This window comes from Mus musculus, chromosome 12 (assembly GCF_000001635.26).
Source record: "Mus musculus strain C57BL/6J chromosome 12, GRCm38.p6 C57BL/6J".
Lineage (NCBI taxonomy): Eukaryota > Metazoa > Chordata > Mammalia > Rodentia > Muridae > Mus > Mus musculus.
Window position 1 is genome coordinate 119294196 of NC_000078.6, and position 21731 is coordinate 119315926.

At 38.0% G+C, this 21731-nt stretch overlaps 1 long non-coding RNA gene across 1 annotated transcript; it reads left to right on the forward strand.

Moving 5' to 3' along the window:
* Positions 1-211: 211 nt before the first annotated feature.
* Positions 212-21453, forward strand: Gm39562. The gene is made up of 4 exons (XR_873092.2): positions 212-337; positions 20030-20140; positions 20327-20369; positions 21300-21453. It is a non-coding gene; the product is annotated as a predicted gene, 39562 (long non-coding RNA).
* Positions 21454-21731: the final 278 nt, after the last annotated feature.

Here is a 21731-nt window from a genome sequence, read left to right on the forward strand (position 1 = left end):
TCATTGAAAAACACCTAAAACTCTAAAACTATTCTGGACAAGCAATACAATAGTTCTGAATTTTTTCATGTCTAATTTATAAAGTATTTTCTGAAAATTATATATATATATATATACATACACATATATAGACATATATACATACACACATTTATAGTATAAGTCTATATCTATCTATCTATCTATCTATCTATCTATCTATCTATGAATGATACTGAGTCTTTGTATTCATTGCAGCAAATGAAGTTGGTTAGTTTCAATACCAACATGACACTAGGTGAGTCAGATGGGAAGAATGACTCTCAACTGAAAATGCCTCCATTCATGTGGCCTGTAGGTAAGCATGGTCTATGATTGACGTAGGAGTTCCCATATCAGCCTACTTTGGTAGTGCCATCCTTGGACAGGAAGTTCTGGGTTGTATAAGAAAGCTAGTAAGCAGCATGCCTTAATGATCTTTGCTTCAGTTCCTTTCTCCATGTTTCCACCTTTGCTTCTTGCCTTGACTTCCATCAGTGAGTCCGAGAGTTGAAAGATGAAATAAATGCTTTTATCCCCTACTTTCTTTTGGTTATGGTTTTTCAGAGTAATAGAAACCTTGAGATAATTATGATAATATCTGCACTGAAAAATTTTGTAAGAAATATGAAAGCTTGGAAACACACCAAACAGTAATTTGAAGCCAAACAAAGAAATAAAGATCGCAGTAATGATAAATTCATGGGAAAATGCAAAGAGTATAGCTATTGTAACTGTGCTAAGCACATAATTTGTTTTCTACATAACTGGAGGATCAACACATTAAAGATATTGGATTATAACTAGAGAGATAGCTTTAACAGTAAAGTCATTTGCTGCAAGGGCTAAGGATCTGGATTCAGTATATGGGACCAAAGTGGAAAGACAATCGTGACTTCTGCAGATTGTCATCTGACCTCTACATGTGTGCCATGGAACATATGTACTCACACATACACATAACACATCAATAAATGTAATAAACATTATTAGGTTACATTTTTGAACATATAATGTTAAATTAAGTGACTTTATGAAATTTATGATATCAAAAACTGAAAATAGGTAGCAACAGGGCTTTAAATAAGTAGAGTCTTCTTTTATTATTAAAAAGACTATTACAAATTCAAATTAGAATATTGTACTTTAGGATGTCAACCATGATTTCCAAGTTATTCTCAAGAGAATAAGTAGAGAATACAAATAAAGAACCATTGAGAGGTATCTAAAACTTTTTCATTTCAGAAAATCACTGAAACACAGTAAAAAAAATACAGAGAACAAGGGTTACAAACTAATAAAGCCTATATAGAAAGCCAGAAACAAAATGACAGAAGCCCATCCATGTATCTGGTTACTCTGTATGCAAATGGACTTTCAACTATCCAGTCAAAGGCAGGAAAAGAGATATTCCTGAAAATACCTTTCTCAGTCTATATAATGTTACAAGTATGAGTGTTTGGGGAGTTCACCAGTTGATATTGGACCAATTGATCAATTATATGGTCTTCCCCAGGGAAGACTACCTTATTCTCAGAATTCCTCACAAATTTGAAAGAGAGCAAGGAGGAGTGCAAGAAAGTGTTTGGAGGAAAGGGAGAAGTTGTGTATTTTTATATCTCAAAAACAAAAGAAATATAAAATTGAAGGAAAAGACAGGAAAAGAGAATGAGAAAGGCAGATTTGGGAGACGGAGGGAGATGGAGGGAGGGAGGGAGGGAGGGAGGAGAGAGAGAGAGAGAATAGCAACAACAACATGGTGTGGTGGCACATACCTGCTAGTAATCGCCACAGTAGGGAAGTAGAAGCATGTGTGTAAGGACTGTTCACTAGAAGTTTAAGGCCAGTCTGACAATTTTATGCTATTTTAAAAAGATACAAAGACACTATTCAATGGAACAGAATGAAGAACATAATCTATAAATAGCAAAAAAAGAGCATAGGTTCGTATACATGCAGCTAAATATAAACTTTAAATAAAAATTACAGTCATTTTATGAGCTCAGCACTAACCTTTCTACCAAAGCCAAAAACATAAGAAAAGAAAGCTACCAACCAACAGTATTGTGTTTGAAGCAAATCTCCCCAACAAAGTACTAGCAAAATGATTCTAGCAGTGTATAAGATGGTCCATCCACAATGAAAAGTGAGAGTCAGTTCTGGAATTAAGGTTTTTCTTTTCATCTTTTTAACAAAATTATTTATGTGGAGTATACAACTTGATATTTTTGGTAAGTGTTTACTCTGTGGGATAGCTAAATTAAGCTTATTTGACTTTGTCTAACTTCATGTATCTATTATTTTCTTTGTTGAGAATAGTTGTGATCTATTCTCTTTGCAATTTTCAATGTTATAATACATTGCTATTAATGAATTTCGAGTAGACTCTTGAACTCATTCATCTTGTCCATCTACAATTTTATATCCTTCAACCATTATATCCCTTTCTCCAACCATCCACAGGGCATTTGTCCCTTATAATGAATATTCTACTCTTTGTATCTGAATTTAACATTTCTGAAAGTTTACATGTAAGTGATTGTTAAGTGCTCCTCATCTTTCTGGACTTTGCAAAGATGTTTTCATATTAGTAAACCTATTAATGCATTACATCACCTTATCAGCATGAAGGAAGTAGCACATGGCCATCTCAACAGATTCAGAAAGAACAGTAGATCAAATTTAACAACTCTATGATTAAAAACAAAACACTAAACAAATTAAAAACAACATGAGAGCATCTCTGCATAATAAAAGTCGCACATGAAAGCACAATACCAGAAGGCAGAAAGCTCAAAGATTTTTGTGTAAGATGAGGCATAGGCAGGAATTTCTACCTTCCCTATATTTTATCAGCCGTAGTACTGCACATTCTAGCAACAGTAATTAGGCAAGAAAGATGAATAAGCTTCTTTACAATTAATCAAGACAAAAACATTCCATGTTCCCAGAATTCATAATCTTATATGTGGAAAAAATTCCACAAAAATATGGTTAAAACTAATAATTCAACAAAGTTGACTGTCGCGCCCGCTCTCGACCAGCAAGAACGACACGACCACCAGTCCTTCTAACAGCAGTTTATTCAGTCCTCATCTTTCTTCTTTCTCTTCATCAGTACCGTTCCCCAGCTGAAGAGTTCTGAATCCACGCCGGATCCTTCTCAACAGTCTGTTTTATGAGAACCTTTATTAACCACTCCTTCCCCGTGATGCAGTTCTGAATCCTCCCTGTAGCAGGGGGTCTTCGCTCATGCCTGAAGATGTTTCTTGTCCCGGGTTTCAGCACCACTTGTTGCGCGCGCCCAATGTGCCAGGAAGAACGACGCTGCTACAGGATCCTTCTGCACACGTTTATTCAGTCCTGATTCTTCTTTCTCCATATATCTCCCTTGTTTATATCTCCCCTGTTTTTATATCTCCCTTGTTTTTATATCTCCCTTGTTTATATATCTCCCTTGTTTTTATATCTCCCTTGTTTTTATATCTCCCTTGTTTTTATATCTCCCCCCTAATAGTAATCCTCTCTCGAATAATAATCCTCCCCCGAACCCTGGGCCTCTCACTCTTTTATACTCTCTCTCAGTTCCCATCCACGCACAGCAGGCCACGCCACCTCACCAGGCACGCAGCTTCAGCTAATCAGGGCAGCAGGGGCAAATCTCCACCAAATTGGATTCACCTGTATCCTGGTACACCTGCGCAGCACTCAAGATGTTTGTGTCTTATATGAGGAAGTCAGGTGCAAGTCATATGACTTAGCTGCAGTCTCTGGCGCCTTTGGGACTGCCGCCACACCCGCTCCCCACAATTCCCCCTTTTTTCTTTTTTGGCAGAGAGAATGTCTGTAGATAGCCCCCAGCAGCCATGCCCCTTACCCGTCCTTGGGAGACAAACAGCATTGGTTTGATCCCTGTCTTAGGTTGGTGACATGCCCAGGGAGTCTTATCACTGACTACCTCTCAATCATGCCAAGCCACACCTGGGGAGATTGTGTTTTGCTTGCGGCAGGTGCATCAAAAGGCCAGGATGTTAATTAACCTATGGCCAGATCTTAATTGCTGCAAGCAAGCCTCATGGGTGAAGGTAGAGGTCTGATCCCCAGTGTGCAAGCATAGGGGCCCTACACAAAACCATCCCTTAGGCTCATCACCCAGAGAGGTCTTGGCCAGCTCCCGTGTCGTTTTTCCTGGGGGAAGGGAACTAGGACACTGAACCTTCATGCAATCAGACGTGCCTTCCACAGGATGCCAACAGCAAGCTATCCTCTGTGCAGTGCTTAGCCTCGCACCCCACGGCATAATGCAGCATAATTTCTTTTAGAGCAGCAAACCGAATCTGAGGAGATTGTCCCGCCTCCACTGCAGCAAAAGCCTATGCTACCATGGCGAAAGTGCGGGCCGCACACTCTGCACCTAACACATGTGCCAAACACAAAACACACACACACTATAACAAGCATACATCCCAGGGCTCTCATCCCCGCTCATCTTCCCTGAAGCAAGGGATAGATAGCCAGAGGGGCTATCTCTTTAAGGGGAATTCAGGGATCAAAAAGCATGGAAAAATTTGAATGTCATGTCGAGCTGGTATCGGCTTCTGGAATACCGAAAGGATCTCCCATCTCTGCTCCATCGTTTGTGCTTATGGGATCATCCACCACATCCACAGGGGCAACTGGATCAGGAGCCTCATTCTTGTAGCGTCTCACCAATCTCTCCTGCACCCAAAGAGGTTCCGTCTGGTCCTGTGGAAACACACAAACAGACCCTCTCGCCCACGTCAACACCTGATCCTGTCGATCCTCTCCAAATCTCCGGACAGAAGGTCCACCTACAGGTGGCTGCTGAGGAGGCATAGGGAGGCGGCACAAAAGCTAATTCGCCTTCCTCCTCCACCTCGGCTCTTTTGTTTTGTCCTTTCTGTCCACCTGATAACACTGTGTCTCCTTTCTTTTTCTTTTTTCTTTTTAAGCCCTTTTCCTCTTCTGACATACTTTCTTGTTGCTCTATAAGGATTTTCTGACCTGTCTTGACTGCCTCTACACACAGTTTCAAACAGTAACAGAGTCCATATATCAGAACAAACAAGACCAAAACTATCAGACCTACCCACAAAGGGTCAATGGAAGAAAAAAACATAACTACACAGCGAGGATCTATTGATCACTACACTGAGGTTATCATAGTTCCTTAATTTATCCCAAAACCGTGAACCTTAACTTGTCCCAAAGCCGGGAACCTTTCGTTACCTTGTGCCTGCTTCCTGGCAACTTTATGCTTGCCTCTATTTTATCCGAGGTCCTTCCCAAACTCCTGGGTTACTTTGTGCCTACTTCCTGGCAACTTTATGCTCACCTCTATTTTATCCGAGGTCCTTCCCAAACTCCTGGGGTCCCAAGTTTCACTCACCATGAACTTACCCTGCCGGCAACCACTGACTGCTGAAAGTTCTGAACTCGGTGGGGGAGTCGGTTCCCCGTACGGGCCACCAATTGTCGCGCCCGCTCTCGACCAGCAAGAACGACACGACCACCAGTCCTTCTAACAGCAGTTTATTCAGTCCTCATCTTTCTTCTTTCTCTTCATCAGTACCGTTCCCCAGCTGAAGAGTTCTGAATCCACGCCGGATCCTTCTCAACAGTCTGTTTTATGAGAACCTTTATTAACCACTCCTTCCCCGTGATGCAGTTCTGAATCCTCCCTGTAGCAGGGGGTCTTCGCTCATGCCTGAAGATGTTTCTTGTCCCGGGTTTCAGCACCACTTGTTGCGCGCGCCCAATGTGCCAGGAAGAACGACGCTGCTACAGGATCCTTCTGCACACGTTTATTCAGTCCTGATTCTTCTTTCTCCATATATCTCCCTTGTTTATATCTCCCCTGTTTTTATATCTCCCTTGTTTTTATATCTCCCTTGTTTATATATCTCCCTTGTTTTTATATCTCCCTTGTTTTTATATCTCCCTTGTTTTTATATCTCCCCCCTAATAGTAATCCTCTCTCGAATAATAATCCTCCCCCGAACCCTGGGCCTCTCACTCTTTTATACTCTCTCTCAGTTCCCATCCACGCACAGCAGGCCACGCCACCTCACCAGGCACGCAGCTTCAGCTAATCAGGGCAGCAGGGGCAAATCTCCACCAAATTGGATTCACCTGTATCCTGGTACACCTGCGCAGCACTCAAGATGTTTGTGTCTTATATGAGGAAGTCAGGTGCAAGTCATATGACTTAGCTGCAGTCTCTGGCGCCTTTGGGACTGCCGCCACACCCGCTCCCCACAGTTGACATACATGGAACCCTATTCTACACAAATAATGAACAATTCACAAGAAAATTAGGGAGAATACCATTGAAAATAACATTAAAGTATATTATTTAAGAATTGATCAAACACATGAATACCATCTGCAATTGAAAACAATAAAGCACTGTAGAGCTGGCTTATCAGTTAAGAGCATGGATTGCTCTTCCAAAGGTCTTGAGTTCAATTCATAGCAATCACATGGTGGCTTAACCCATCTGTAATAAGATCTGATGTCCTTTTCTGGTGTGTCTGAAGACAGCTACAGCATATTCATAAATAAACTAAATCTAAATTAAAAAACCTATAAAGCATCACTGAGATAAATTAACTCAAAGATAAGTAATGGATATAAGACTTCCTTGTTAGAATCCAACATTCCTGAAAGTGCAGCATAGACTGAACACAATCCTTGTCAAAGTCTCAGTTACATTTTGGTCATGAATAGAAAGAACACTGTAGTAAAATTTATTTGTAATCTTAAGGGACTTGAGAAGTATAAATCAATAGAATAGAATAGAAAGTCCATAAATTAGCCATTAAAATATAGGAATTTGGAATCATTCAGTGGAAAAAAGAGAGCCTTTCTTGTCAGAACATGGTAAAAAGATGACCCATGATGAACAGTCCCTTGGGAAACTGTGAGAGAGGCTCCAGGAAAAAAGGCAGAGGGCTTTTTACCTCAGGTGCAATTTGTTCCCTGAATTATTGTTGGGTGTGATTCTGTTCTTCCTGCATGAAACATTTACATTCAATTTATAAGACATGTTTATTCGTGTGGGCTGTCAGAACTTAGCCATAGAACCTAATCTATTCAGTGTACCCTGAATCTAAATCTGTCCTTCAGCCTTGCATTTATGCTTTCTCAGATATACTCTATAGTACGTGCTAGATAATTGGATTTAAATGGTCTCTCCTGAGAATGTTCTGGGAAAGAGCTGCTCTGTTAATATTTAGTATACACTTACTGGCATTTATTTACATGCTTTTTTTTTTTTCCTGACCATGTTTTTCTGAACCCAAACAGCCTTCTTTGGATCATTGTTTTCTTTGTTACATTTGTGTATTAAGTACACTGCAACTGAAATAAGGTTGTCTACAGCTTTATACTGTAGTCTTGCCCATTCTTTCAGGGCCTCAGATCCCAGGACCAGCAGACAAGATCTGCACAGCTCGATGAAAATCAAAATTTGCAAGAAATGTTTTTGGGAAAACTATATATCCACATGTAAAAGAATGAAGCTTGACTGTTATCTAACATGATGTACAAATCATACAAGATGTAAAACTGGGGCTGGAGAGATGACTTGGTGGTAAAGAATACGTACTGCTCTTGTATAGAACCCAAGTTCAGCTCCTAGCACCCATGTAGATCAGCTTCAGGGGATCTACAGCTCTCTTCTAGCCTGTGGGCACCTGCACTTACATGTGCTCATCATGCACACACACACACACCAGAGAAACAATTAAAAATAAGACATTTTTTAAAGATGTAAAACTATACTAATTCTTTGAAGAAATCATAGGACAAAACTTTGTAATGTTTGATTTAGCAGTAATTTCTGGATATGAAATAAAGGTAACTGTGCTACCTAAAGGGGAAAAATAGACTTTATGATAATTTTGTACAGCAAAAGATACTATCCCAAGAATATAAAAACCAAGCCATGGAATAAGAGAAAACACTCACAAATCATCTATCTGGTAGAGGATTAAGATGATTATACAGAGGTCTCTTTAAACAAGAACAAGAAAAGTGGATACAAAATACTCAAAGAATTTGAGCAGATTTTTTTCTAAAGATAAATTGCCAGTAAGCATGTACATGACAATACAAGTCAATTCTATGATGGAATATGATCTATCCCATATTACAAGAGTTGTCATTTGATATAGCAATTCCATTTATGTATATGTATCAATAATATTGAAAGAGGTATCTCATTGGTGCACTAGTTATTCATTGCAGCATTATTCACAATAGCTAACAACACAGGTGAAAGTCAGGAATAATTTAGGGGTCATCCTTCTGCTGTGGTAAAACGGATGAATGGATGGTGATTTAACTTCCTGATTGTGGGAGGAAAATAGCAGGCTGTATATCATAAAAGATTTTGTTCAACTGTGGGCATGGGGAGCACTTGTAGGACACCTGGGTCAGTGGTCCATACCTACTTCTGGGTTAGACCTACAGTGTTTTTGAGTAATTGGATAAATGATAGTTGAAGCCATCAGTTTGGATTAGGACAACTAGAGAGAATCAGTAGAAACCAAAATAGGATCTAAAATGTCTATGGAAGAGAAGCCAGTGTTAGGGCAGAATCATCAGAGAGAACACTACCAGGCAGTGGTGAGCGAGTCTCCAAAAACTGAGATGGTGATAAGAAGATAAGTGAACACAAACAGGTAAACTGACAGCTGATCATGAAGAGGTTCTGGTCTTCTTCTCCTTCTCCCTCTCCCTCTCCCTCTCCCTCTCCCTCTCCCTCTCCCTCTCCCTCTCCCTCTCCCTCTCCCTCTTCTTCCTCTTCCCCTTCCCCTTCCCCCCTCCTTCTTTTTGTACTTTGTTTTTTAAAAGTAAATTTTAATACCCTTTTTTTGTTCTTGAAAAGAAAACCATGGTTGAACTTCTTTCATGTTACAAAAAATTTTGTAAGACATACATGTATTTTTAGTAAGATATATCTATTTCTACATTGATGACTGCCTTAGGGTTTCTATTGCTGTGAAGAGACATCATGATGTTAGTAACTCTTATAAAAGAAAACATTTAATTGGGGCTGTCTTATAGTTTCAGAGGCTTAGTCCATTATCATTAAGGTGTGCAGGCAGACATGGTGCTGGAGAAAGAGTTGAGAGCAACAGGAAAGACAGTGCTTTTGAGATCTTAAAGCCCACCCTAGAATAATGCACTTCTGTAGGGGTTTCTTCTTTTGCTATGTATTATAATGCTAATACTGACCTCCTCTCTCCACCTTCTTCTCTCTCCTCCTGAAGGTCTCTCCTCCAACCCAAGCTCAGAAATCCAACCCCACCTATCTCTCTTTTGCCCATATATATAGGCTGTAGGCATCTATAGTCATCAGTCAGGGATAACTTGGGGGACAAGGTTACAGAGCATCACTTGTGTGTGTACAGAATCTCTTGTCCCTGAGGGCAACCAGGCCTTGGGGACCATTATTTAACTTAGCATTACAATACATTGCAAAAGACCAAACCTCAACAATGTTTGCACCTGACAGCCCTTCCCACATGAGAGTCAGAGGTTCTTGATAAGGTAAGAGTGGGGTCCTGATCCTGAAGTCAGTGGGACAGTCCCTAAGAGAATGTGAAAAGGCTTTTTCCAGGAATTAGATAATGAAAACCATTCTGTTTCTGTTACACCTTCTTTTAAGAGCTTATCTGAATATGCAAGCACTTATCTATACTAAGAAACCCAGTGGTTTTTGGAATATGCAAGTATTTGATAGCAAATACAGTAATACTGTGATGTAAGCCATACCATTATTTTATTTACATTTCTAGTCCATATACAGGAAAGTCCAATATTTGCTTGCTACAAAAAGTTCATATTAGGGTTAAAAATGAGAGTCAATGTCATAGGGAAAAGTTCTATTTCTACTTAAAATAAAGGGATTAAGGAATTTATAAGCAAGCTCCATGGTTGGATAAACTAGGTTTGCATCTGGGCATGCTGTATTTATTTATCTTCTTCCTTTAATGTATAAGATTAGAATAAAGATGAAATCACCCTACCCAAGAATTTATGAAGAATATACATAATGTAGATTAGTGATTTTTTAAAATATGTGATATGTTAAAGACTAGATGAGTTGCTTTTAGATGTAGTTTATTGTTCTTGGTTCTCTATCCCAGGAGAAATTAAAGGCAGAAATCTTTATCCTCTCACTGCAAGCTCATGGGGATAAATTTCCTTTCCCTGTCTTCTTCCTAAGTGAGAACTTCTATCAGGGCATAAGACTCCTCTTCCCCCCAGACAAAACAAATCATCAACAACAACAAAAACAAAAACAAAAACAGCATCAGTAAGAACAGTCAGCAAATGAAACATTTCCCTTGGGCCAAATGCATAGATCATGCCTGGCAAATAGGAGAGAAGAAAAGATGTTATTGAAAATAAATGGTTTGCTGTGTCTTCAAGGAAAGGGAAGTGAGTACAATCTGCTGTCTCACTAGGAGTCAGAACATCTTAGTGTGCATCTCTGATTGCTACTGAGAGTGGAGCTGAAAATGGCAGTCAAATTTCCATCTCCCCATGTACAGAACGAAGGCAGCAAGCAAATAATGGTTCCTGCATAGTAGGAAGGAGTGCACACATAATGAGGTGCTCAGAAGCACAAGAAATAAATGGTCTGTAAAACTGGTTTTCACTTGGTCTGGTGATCCATAGTTCTCTTGGATACCTTGAGCTCCTTTGAAGTTTCTCTAAATTGTCAACATACCCTTGTGCTTATTAATTCTTTGAGATATGATGAACTGAGACACAACATTGCTTGGCAGCTAGCACTAGCTGAGCTACACAAAGGGAGCTCTTCTACAAGGCCTTCTTCTTGGTCATTAGGTAATTCCTTCCCCATTGCAGGATGAAATAACAAACTATAGTGTTCTTCTAATTAAGAAAATGGTATGATGGAACAGCAGGTGTATTAAATGTAGAACCAAAAAATTATGGTTAGAGCCAACTGTGCAACTTTCCTCAGAACTCATCTAGACTAACAGAACTGCAGTTTTCTTTTAATGAAAAGGAGCAGGACATAGTATTTCTGTGGTAGAGGCTTCAAAGAGGATATTGTCAAAGCTTATGAAAGCACACACTCTCTCTGGAAGGCTTCACATCTAGTAACAGTATTTATTCACATGTAACATTAGTCTAACTTTCCATTCTTTTTTTCTCTCTTTTTTTTAATTAGGTATTTTCCTCGTTTACATTTCCAATGCTATCGCAAAAGTCCCCCATACCCACCCCCCCAATTCCCTACCCACCCACTCCCCCTTTTTGGCCCTGGCATTCCCCTGTACTGGGGCATATAAAGTTTGCAAGTCCAAAGGGCCTCTCTTTCCAGTGATGTGCGACTAGGCCATCTTTTGATACATATGCAGCTAGAGACAAGAGCTCCAGGGTACTGATTAGTTCATATTGTTGTTCCACCTATAGGGTTGCAGTTCCCTTTAGCTCCTTGGGTACTTTCTCTAGCTCCTCCATTCGGGGCTGTGTGACCCATCCAATAGCTGACTGTGAGCATCCACTTCTGTGTTTGCTAGGCCCCAGCATAGTCTCACAAGACACAGCTATATCTGGGTCCTTTCAGCAAAATCTTGCTAGTGTATGCAATGGTGTCAGCGTTTGGAAGCTGATTATGGGATGGATCCCTGGATATGGCAATCACTAGATGGTCCATCCTTTTGTCACAGCTCCAATTTTTGTCTCTGTAACTCCTTCCATGGGTGTTTTGTTCCCATTTCTAAGAAGGGGCAAAGTGTCCACACTTTGGTCTTCGTTCTTCTTGAGTTTCATGCGTTTAGCAAATTGTATCTTATATCTTGGGTATCCTAAGTTTCTGGGCTAATATCCACTTATCAGTGAGTACATATTGTGCGAGTTCCTTTGTGATTCATAAATTCATTCTTTTTAATGGCTGAGTAGTACTCCATTATGTAAATGTACCACATTTTTTTGTATCCATTCCTCTGTTGAGATTCTACCTCACACCAGTCAGAATGGCTAAGATCAAAAACTCAGGTGACAGCAGATGCTGGTGAGGATGTAGAGAAAGAGGAACACTCCTCCATTGTTGGTGGGATTGCAAGCTTGTACAACCACTCTGGAAATCAGTCTGGCAGTTCCTCAGAAAATTGGACATAGTACTACTGGAGGATCCCGCAATACCTCTCCAGGGCATATATCCAGAAGATGTCCCAACCGTTAAGAAGGACACATGCTCCACTCTGTTCATAGCAGCCTAACTTTCCATTCTTTAAGAATGCATCCTATAATGAGAACCTTTTCACTTATGAAAATATCAATGCATAATTAAAAAATTGAAACACATAAAAATGGTTTGGTGTATTTTTTGTAACAAAACACTGAAAATATAATGCTTACAAATACCAGTTAGTTTTCCATAAACCTTATGACTACAAATTTTGGTTTCTTTTTGTTTTTTGTTTTGGTTTTTCGAGACAGAATTTCTCTGTAGCCCTGGCTGTCCTGGAACTCACTCTGTAGACCAGGCTGGCCTCGAACTCAGAAATCCGCCTGCCTCTGTCTCCCACGTGCTGGGATTAAAGGCGTGTGCCACCACTGCCCGGCACAAATTTTGAAGTAGTCAACATTGTTCACTTCAAGTAGACTGGACTGAGGCTGATGATTCCTGGATGGTTTCTGCTGAGTCAACTGGATTGTGGCTGCTGATTCGTGTTTGGTGTTTGCTAGAGAACTAGACTGTTGATATCCTGACAATGAAGATTGGATTCACTCCCAAAGAACTATATTTAAACAGGTCTACTTCCCCTGTCTCCTAATAATTTTTCTTTCCCATTACCTCTGGTGGGTGGTGGGCTAGAGGAGAGGTTGAACTCTTGCTAAAGTAGGTTGAAAAATATGTACCTACAGTTCTTGCCTTGAGATACACTATTCCTACTTCAGCTTTGAAATGTACTTTCTCTGCTTCAGCCTTGAGATGTGCTTTTTCAACCTCAAGACTTCCAGCTTTGAGATCAGCCAGATACAGGAAACCTGCCTACCTGCTACTTTGAATAGTGACCTGCTTTCTTTAGAGTTGTCCTGTGAGGGATTATTCTGAGTGGACTTTTGGTGACCCTTTGAGACCTTGGAGAGGAGACACCTCCTGTCAGTGTTAGCTGACACCCTACAGTGAGTGGAAGGTAGAATCTGAATGCTGGCAACTTTACTGTTGACAGCCTGCTACTATTGAGTGTTTCAGTGTTTCTACTTTCTTTGTTTTTACATTCTCCTTTGAGTCATTATTATTTTGTGCCAAAAAACCAAACCACACCAAACCAACTAAACAAAACCAACCAACCAAATCTACCCTTCAGTGTCTACTCTATTCTTGAAGGGAGAGCAAGATTTGAACCAGAGATTAGAGAATCTTTCTATCTCAGAAATGGTAGGTATGTAGTAACTGTTTCCTTTAAGTATTCTTAGATTTCTTATAAAAAGACAAAGATGACTTAGTCTGCAGCCAGAGAGCTTTGCTGTGATACTTTTAGGGAGACTTACTTTTCTCCATTAAATAACTGACTCCTTATCCTACGAATGCTCTCAGTTTTGTTTAATGGTATCCTTTCCTACTTTGGTGTCCAAACCCTGATTCTACTTGGAAAAATTTTTGCATTTTGTCTTTGGTTTCGAATCACACTTATCCCACCAGAAAAACACTGCAGCTGATATCGCAGTAAACAGAGGTCAAGGAGGTATATCTGTTGTTGTCCTTCTAAAGATGTAAAATAACTAAGTAATCGGTAGTTAATGAAAATGAAATGTATCATATAATTAGTTATAAATGAATATTAAAATGGTGGTTTGAAAGAAAATGCAACCCCCATCCTTCCCCTGTAGACTCACAGGGAACAGCACGTTTAGGAGATGTGGCCTTCCTGAAGTAGGTGTGGCTTTGTTGGAGTATTTCAGCTTCTTCTTGCTGCCTCCTGATCAAGATGTAGAACTCTCAGCTCCTTCTCCATCACCATATCTTCATACCTAAGCTTCCTGCCAAGACAATCATGGACTAAGCCTCTGAAAGTGTTAGCCAACTTAATTAAATTTTTTTCTTTATAAGAGTTGCCCTGGTTATGCTGTCTCGTCACAGAAGTAGAAACTATAAGACAACGATTAATTGGCAAGTACACCATTGATTCATTCCTATCTCTGTTTATTCCACATGTACTTGGAAGTTTTAGGGGGACTCTTCTTTTCCTTCAATAGTTTTATTTTGTTTGGTTTGGTTTCCCTCTGTGGACTGTGGGCTTCTCTCTTTTGGCCAGTCTACTTTCCTGTCTACTTTCTGTCTACAGAAAACCCTAACATTTTTGATCCCCTGATCATACCTGGTTCTTGCAGTTTTATTTTATGACTCATGTCCCACATTTTGGTAGGACTTTCAGAAAGTGAGCTCACAATGCTTGCCCTTTGTTCCCCACAGGGCAGCCTGCTCTTGGCTCCCGGATCAACCCTCCCACTGCAGTCTCTGTACCTTCTCTCTGCCTTTGTTGTTGATTCTTAGAGAGAATGCTGCCTCTTAAGTTGAATTGCTTTTTTCTCACATCTATAGATACCACCCCAGGCTCTGCCTATTGGAGGAAAATAGCTCTTGAGAAAATCTAAATTTTTTCTGTAAAAATACCAAAGCCTTATTCAAAATAAGTTCTTATAATATTCTAGAAAGCAATGTTCTTTTAAAAGTCATTTAATTAGTGTATCATCTTGTCTAAGAGTTTTACTGTTAAACTAAAAGTTTCACTTGAGGTCATTGCATTTAACATTCTCCCAGGAAAAAGAAGTTTGGCTAATTTAACTTCACAGGAAACTTTTTTCTCCCTTAAATCCCAGTAATGCTAAACTATTTTCTAATCGATTGAAGCAATATCTTCTGTAGATCACTATAATTAAGTTGAAGCAATAATGGTAATATCTAAATATAAAATATTACAATGGTAAACCAACTATTACAATCAAGGATGAAATAATCTTAATGACAAAAGCTTAACTTATTATTATTATTACACTTATGTAATACTTTTGCCATATATTTTACACAATAATAGTGAACATTTTAAATAGACAGTAAATGTATCATTTATCTCAATGTCAATAACAATAAGAAATAAATGTCGATTTCATGTGTTGGCCTCTGAAATTTTTCAACAGAATTCCTTTGCGTTCATTGCTGCACAGTATTGGATGAGTCACGTTGCCTCAAGACTCCAAATATTCACTGTGCTCCTTTCCCTCTAGCCTGTGATATTTTAAAAACATCAGCAACACTGGACTTCCAAAAGGCAGAAAGCACAAAATAAATAAGCCACTAAGGGCAGAGGCAGCTAAAAACAAAATCAAAACCAAAACCAAAAAGCCAAAAAACATATATGCATACCAAAGTGAAGTCAAAGCAAGGACCCAATTACAAGTCAGATAAATACACTTATAATAACAGCATATTTAAACATGATTTTAAATTCAATATACCTTGGTTTTTATAAATCAGATGGGAAGTTCAACTCTTTGCTTTTTGTATAAGCATTGGTATTAGAACTTCAGTAACTAGAAATGATAGAAAAAAAATTAAATGATGTATTGGATTTTTAAAATGTAAGTTAAAGTTGAAAATAAGCTTTATAAATTTCTATAACATCTTTTAGGTTTGGACTCTTTTCTGAAGCCTGTCTTCTCATCAACAGTTTGGTTGTCATTATATATAATGGTGATATTATTGATTACATGTCAATACTCCATGTTCTCCAAATGGCATCCTTTTTACTGAACTCATTTGTTCAAAATAGAACTTCAGTATAGTACATTATAATGTGAACATAGAAGGAAGAAGAGTCTAACACATTAACAGTCCGAAGTGTACATGTAGTAAATCACATCCTACGTGTCGGTGGATATTGGCTTATTCACAGGTCTAGTTGAATGCATGACCCCATCTTCCTGGGGTCACAGACACACCATCCTGTATGTTGATGAGCTGTATCTGCCAATCAGATTTATTTATTTATTTATTTATTTATTTATTTATTGATTGGTTTTTCGAGACAGGGTTTCTTTGTATAGCCCGGGCTGTCCTGGAACTCACTTTGTAGAGCAGGCTTACCTCGAACTCAGAAATCCACCTACCTCTGCCTCCCGAGTGCTGGGATTAAAGGCGTGTGCCACCACGCCCAGCTCGCCAATCAGTTTTAATATAATTTGGGCAGACAGGTAGACAATCTCATTTCTTCCCTTGAAGTTTGAAATCAAGTCTGAAAAATTTTGAGTGGACATACTTTAGACATACAGGGCATTAATAATAATATAGAGTGAGCTTGGTAGTAATGAATATGCATAAGTAGAGCATGATGACAAAGGTACAGACTGAGCATACTCATAAGAACAAAACAAAGAACAAAATAGGAAAGGCAGTTTTGAAAAATAGTTATCTTTTCTTCAATGTTTATAGGGCCAATCCACAAAGAGACCAACTGTATCTTATTTTGTGTGATGAATTTTGAGAAACTTTAATATTATTTAATCAATTTTCTTTCTTTTTTGGTCAGTTTGGTAAGGAGCAGTGACTTAGATTACCTGCTTCCAGTTATCCCATCATCTGCTAAGGGCTCTTGACTTGATCAGGTGACAAAGGCAACTAATATATAATTAAATAAAGCCAAACACTTAAAAAATACAAAGTTGAATAAATTTTATAAGGTTAATGTCAAAGAGGCAGTCTTATTTAAAAAGGAAATCTATGTAATTTGCACTACTAACAAAAATGATCTATGCAATTAAACAATCTATAACTCATAGTCTCCCTTTCTCTCTTATGGTCCTTCAATTTTACTAACATCAAATAATTCAATTATGAAGATGTGAGGATTATATTTCAATTATATATACTGTTAAAGTTAATTAGAAAATTAAATATTTTGAGACATACAAATTATGGGGATTTTCTAGAAATCTTGCAAAGTAAAAATTTTCCCTCTTAAAGCAAATATAAGAATACCTGGAGAAAATTTTACACCAATATTCATGAATCCTGACTGTATTGCTCACAATCAAAGTATGTGCAAAACCACCAACAGCACTTCACGTTCACTATTAATGAGTTTGCCTCATGATTTGACTTTGTCCCTTTCCTGGAATAAATTAGCTTCATTCTTTGGGTTTTCCCTAAGATTCCACCACCCTGTGTTTAAACATCTTTTGCTTTAAAAAAAAATTCTTGGCTATTTTTGAACAAAGATGTTTATTTATAAGAATAAGTCTTAGAGCATGCATATTAATAAGTACAGTGTAACAGCTTTGTTCCTGTGCCAAGGTTGCATACAGAAGATCATATCTGGGTTTTAGTTCTCAGTTCAGCTAGGTCCTCTTGAGGACTTTAACTGTATAAAAGATTGAATTTAAGTTGGAATTGAAAAATGTAGGTAAGGGCATCTCTCTGCTTGCTCTCCAATATTTGTGTTGTATTTAATGAGAAGTCTTTTACGAGATGTGTTGGGATATACTGCTTTCTGTGGCTTTGTTTCCTGATAGATGAGATTGTCTGATTCTTCATCAATCTTGAATTCTCTTTCTAGGTATTAATTATAATCTGTATTTTCTTATTTTCTGAAAAAGAAGATAAATGACTTATAGTCGCAACAAAAATGTATGGATAAAAATGTTCTAAATGATTTTGTCAAGAATGGATGGATCAATCAAGTAATAATTATATTGCAAATGTCTTTTTTGGTGAAATCACAAAATGTTTCCTTTTAGTCAAGGTAGAATATGGACAATATAAAGTTACATGCAATTCTCATCAATATTGAGAATTATACTATTTTAATAAGCCAACCTCAATAATCAACCCATGAAATCCATATCTAGCTTCTGCACAAAGCTCTCAAAAAATCGTCAGAGCAATTTTTATAGGATGGCATTCTAGCAATTTAATAATTTGGCCTTGTATACCCATTAAGGGCTTAAAATACTGTAGAAAGAAAAACTTCATATGATACTTATTATCATTGGAAATATCAGAAGGAATATGACTTTGAAATAAACTCCAAAAAATTACATATTTGTTGAGGTGGCCAGTGTTCCTTTGCTTTATCATTTATCCAGATATGAGATTTACTTCTCAGTTTTTTGGCTTTTAATTTCCTTTGAACTTTGCATTGTGACTTGATTTTGACCAACAGATTGTACTTTCCAAGTCTTAGTACTGAAGGAGCCTAGCAACTTTTAATTTTTAGTTCTCTCTCTCTCTTTCTCTCTCTCTCTCTCTCTCTCTCTCTCTGTGTGTGTGTGTGTGTTTGTGTGTATGTGTGTGTATAGAACAGCATGACCAAGGAACCAATAAAAAGGTAATCTTTGAATTACAATGATTTTAATGTAATTCCTTATTACTGCTGCAGCATCAAGAGTACCAATTTGTGAAGATAACCCTAAAACATAATCAGCAGGAAGGGGGAAGCCCTACTTACAAAATGTTGAATAAGAACCCCATGATGCTGTTGCCTGGGTCTTTTTGAAACAGAAGAATTTACATGAATTAAGGGATAGAAGCCATGAAAGGAAGGTCTTATAGTTTCTTCAATCCTTAATTTCCTCATGAGGCACTTTCTAGATTTCCCCCAAATAGCAATGTTCTCAATTCTGCGTCCATCCCTGAAGGAAGCAATGAAGAAACTTGTGGGGCTCCCCAAGTAGGGAATGTAATCTGGGATCTCCAGCAGAAATGGGGACATCCATTTGGAGTTCACCCCCTTAGAAGGGCCTGTCCCTTCCTACCTGGGGAATGCCTACAGTGCCACTTTCCTGCTTCTAATTCGGTAGTGTTTGTGAGCATATTTTCTGTGCTGTTGACAAACTATTCAGGATTATCTAGGTCTGCTTTATGATTTCAGACGATAAAATGGACTTATTTTCAGTTTCTACCATATAGTTCTGCAAAATAGAGTGTCTAGCTCTGGTTTATATTCCAGTCTCCACTTCTTCAAAAAGCAAAGGCTCAGGAAAAAAAAAAAAAGAATTAAGTGTGTGTCCCAGTTGGGGCCAGGGCAGGAAAAGATCAAGAAGGCAAATGAACAAATTGACCTTAGAAACACTTTCAGATTTTGTCTGCTAGAACTTTCAGACTTGTCAAGTTATTATGAGCCTTTTTTGCCAAATCCTCTAGATATGAGTTTCAAATATTGCATTGCTTTAATGTCTGTTATTACTGAATTGTTTTGTGGCCTAATTATGAAAGTCTGGTTTCAGAAGCAATATGAAAGCAAACGTTCTTGGCATAATTGTGAAGCTTAGGTCTAAAAACAGAAGTGGAAACAAGCTGAATAACCCACCACAGAAACAAGTGAAACTACTACATACAATTTGACATAGCAAAAAGAAAAATAGTGGGATATATTTCACAATTCATTAGACACTGTTCATATAGCCAAAGTATTTCTGACCTAAGGTTAGTTGACTTTTTTGTTGTTGTTGTTCCAGCTTTCAGAATGAAAAGCTTTCTCACAATTCTAATATTGAATCCTGAAAACTGTCAAGTACTCTTACATTTATTGGCAGAATATCTGACCTATTCCTAAACATTTCTGTAAACGGAGTTATTCTAAATATAAAAATTCCCAATGTTTAATTATTGCATCGTGTTAAACTGTTTTGTATTTAAACTTCTAAGGTGCAAAGCAAAGTACCATTAGTATAAATAACAGTATAAGTAGCTTGTTGCTATATATTTGTAAGGCTAGACTCCTGGCACTGTGACTTTCAGCTTTAAACACTTTGATTTATGTTCTAAATAATGAATATAGCATTATAAGTTTTTAGTATAGCAGAATTTGGTGTTTCACTTTATATTTTTGAATCTGACCAAATAACTGATAATTTTATGAAATGTTTTAATTTAAATATAATTTCAACCTTATAGTATTGTATAACAATAGGGCAGCTATTTCTTTATATTTTGCTGCAGGTTTAATAAAACAATCAACATTAACAAATTGGAGATGAAGAGATATTTCAGAAGACAATGGTTCTACCTACTTTGCCTTATGACCTAGGTTTGATCCCTAGCTTCCACATGGTAAAGATAACTGATTACTTCAAGTTGTTCTCTTCCCTCCATATACGTGCCATGGCATGAACATGCGCGCGCGCACACACATACACACACACACACACACACACACACACACACACACAATATTAAAAGAAATTAAAATTAAAATTGTCAAATTTATCATTAAAGTGATATTCTTATCTATTTCAGATTTCAGATTCCATGGTGAAATGTTGTGATTGGTCCCAATAAGGTACTTCACAATACTTCCTCATTGCCCCCAAATACAACCTAAAATAGTATGTTTCACTTAGTTCTTGTCACTTTTTAAGTTTTTTCCCTTTTATCATAGAGACGTTTTCTACTTCCATTTTCCTTAATTTTGATGTTTCTGAAAAGGGCATGTTATTTTAAAAAGTGTCCTCTCAGTTGTGTTTTCCCATATCTTCTTGATAGATCTTGGATTTAGAGTTTGGACCACAGAAGCATAAAATAATGTTTTATCTTTCTAAGAGCAAACAGAGAACACATGACATCAATCTGTCTAGTGATTCTTCTAAACCATTTATTAACAGTCTCCCATAGAACTCATAGATTCTTATTTTATTTAGCAGTTGTAGCCACTGGAATATTTATTTCATGTTTACCATATCCCATATTTGGCCAGGAGAAGCTGGCTCCATTATTTCTTTATTATATGACATCAGTGTTTAAGAATTTCTCACTGTCTGACACAGGATATAAAGTTCATATTTACTTTGCCTTGGCCCTCAAATCAGCCATTTCTTTACAAAGTTTTGATTGTTGGGGAAAATGATTTAGAAATTAATATCTGGACATTTGATAAGGCCTTGCCATGGGAGCCTTCTCAACACATCTTGGAAATGAAATGCCAGTGTTAGTAAGTAACGTTTAGCTAAAGCTTAAGATCTGCATGTAACTTTAAACACAGAACTTATGTACAGTGAAACTAAATAGCAACATATATGTAATCAAAGGATTTCCTCAAAGTGTCTGGTCATCCCAACCCTTGCTGAAGGGTAGTTTTTAATTTACCTTATATAATATATTATTTCAAGCATTATGAAATAATGTCCCAAAGAAAAAGCACAAAGGAGTAACAGTTTACTTAGTCTCCCAGTTTTAGAAGTGTCTATCTAAGGTCAGTGGGTCATTCCTTTAGGCTCTAAGTGAGGCTTGACATCTATAAAAAACCTGTGCGGAGAGAAGGCTGCTCACAAAGACAGACTGGGGATTGGAAGATGAGAAGAAGCAGAAGGATAAGGCAGAGGGAAGAAGAAGAGGAAGTGAAAAAGCAGGAGAAACATGGACAGGATACCCGGTAATGTACTTACAGCTTTTTAACGAAATTTTTATTAGATATTTTCCTTATTTACATTTCAAATGTTATCCCCTTTCCTAGTTTCCTCTCCAAAAATCCCGGATCCTCTCTGCCCTCCCCCTGACCCCCCACCCATCCACTCCCACATCTTGGCTCAGGCATTCCCCCAGTGGGCATAGAATCTTCACAGAACCAAGGGTCTCTCTTCCCATTGACTAGGCCATCCTCTGCTACATATGCAGCTAGAGCCACGAGTCTCTCTGTGTGTTTTCT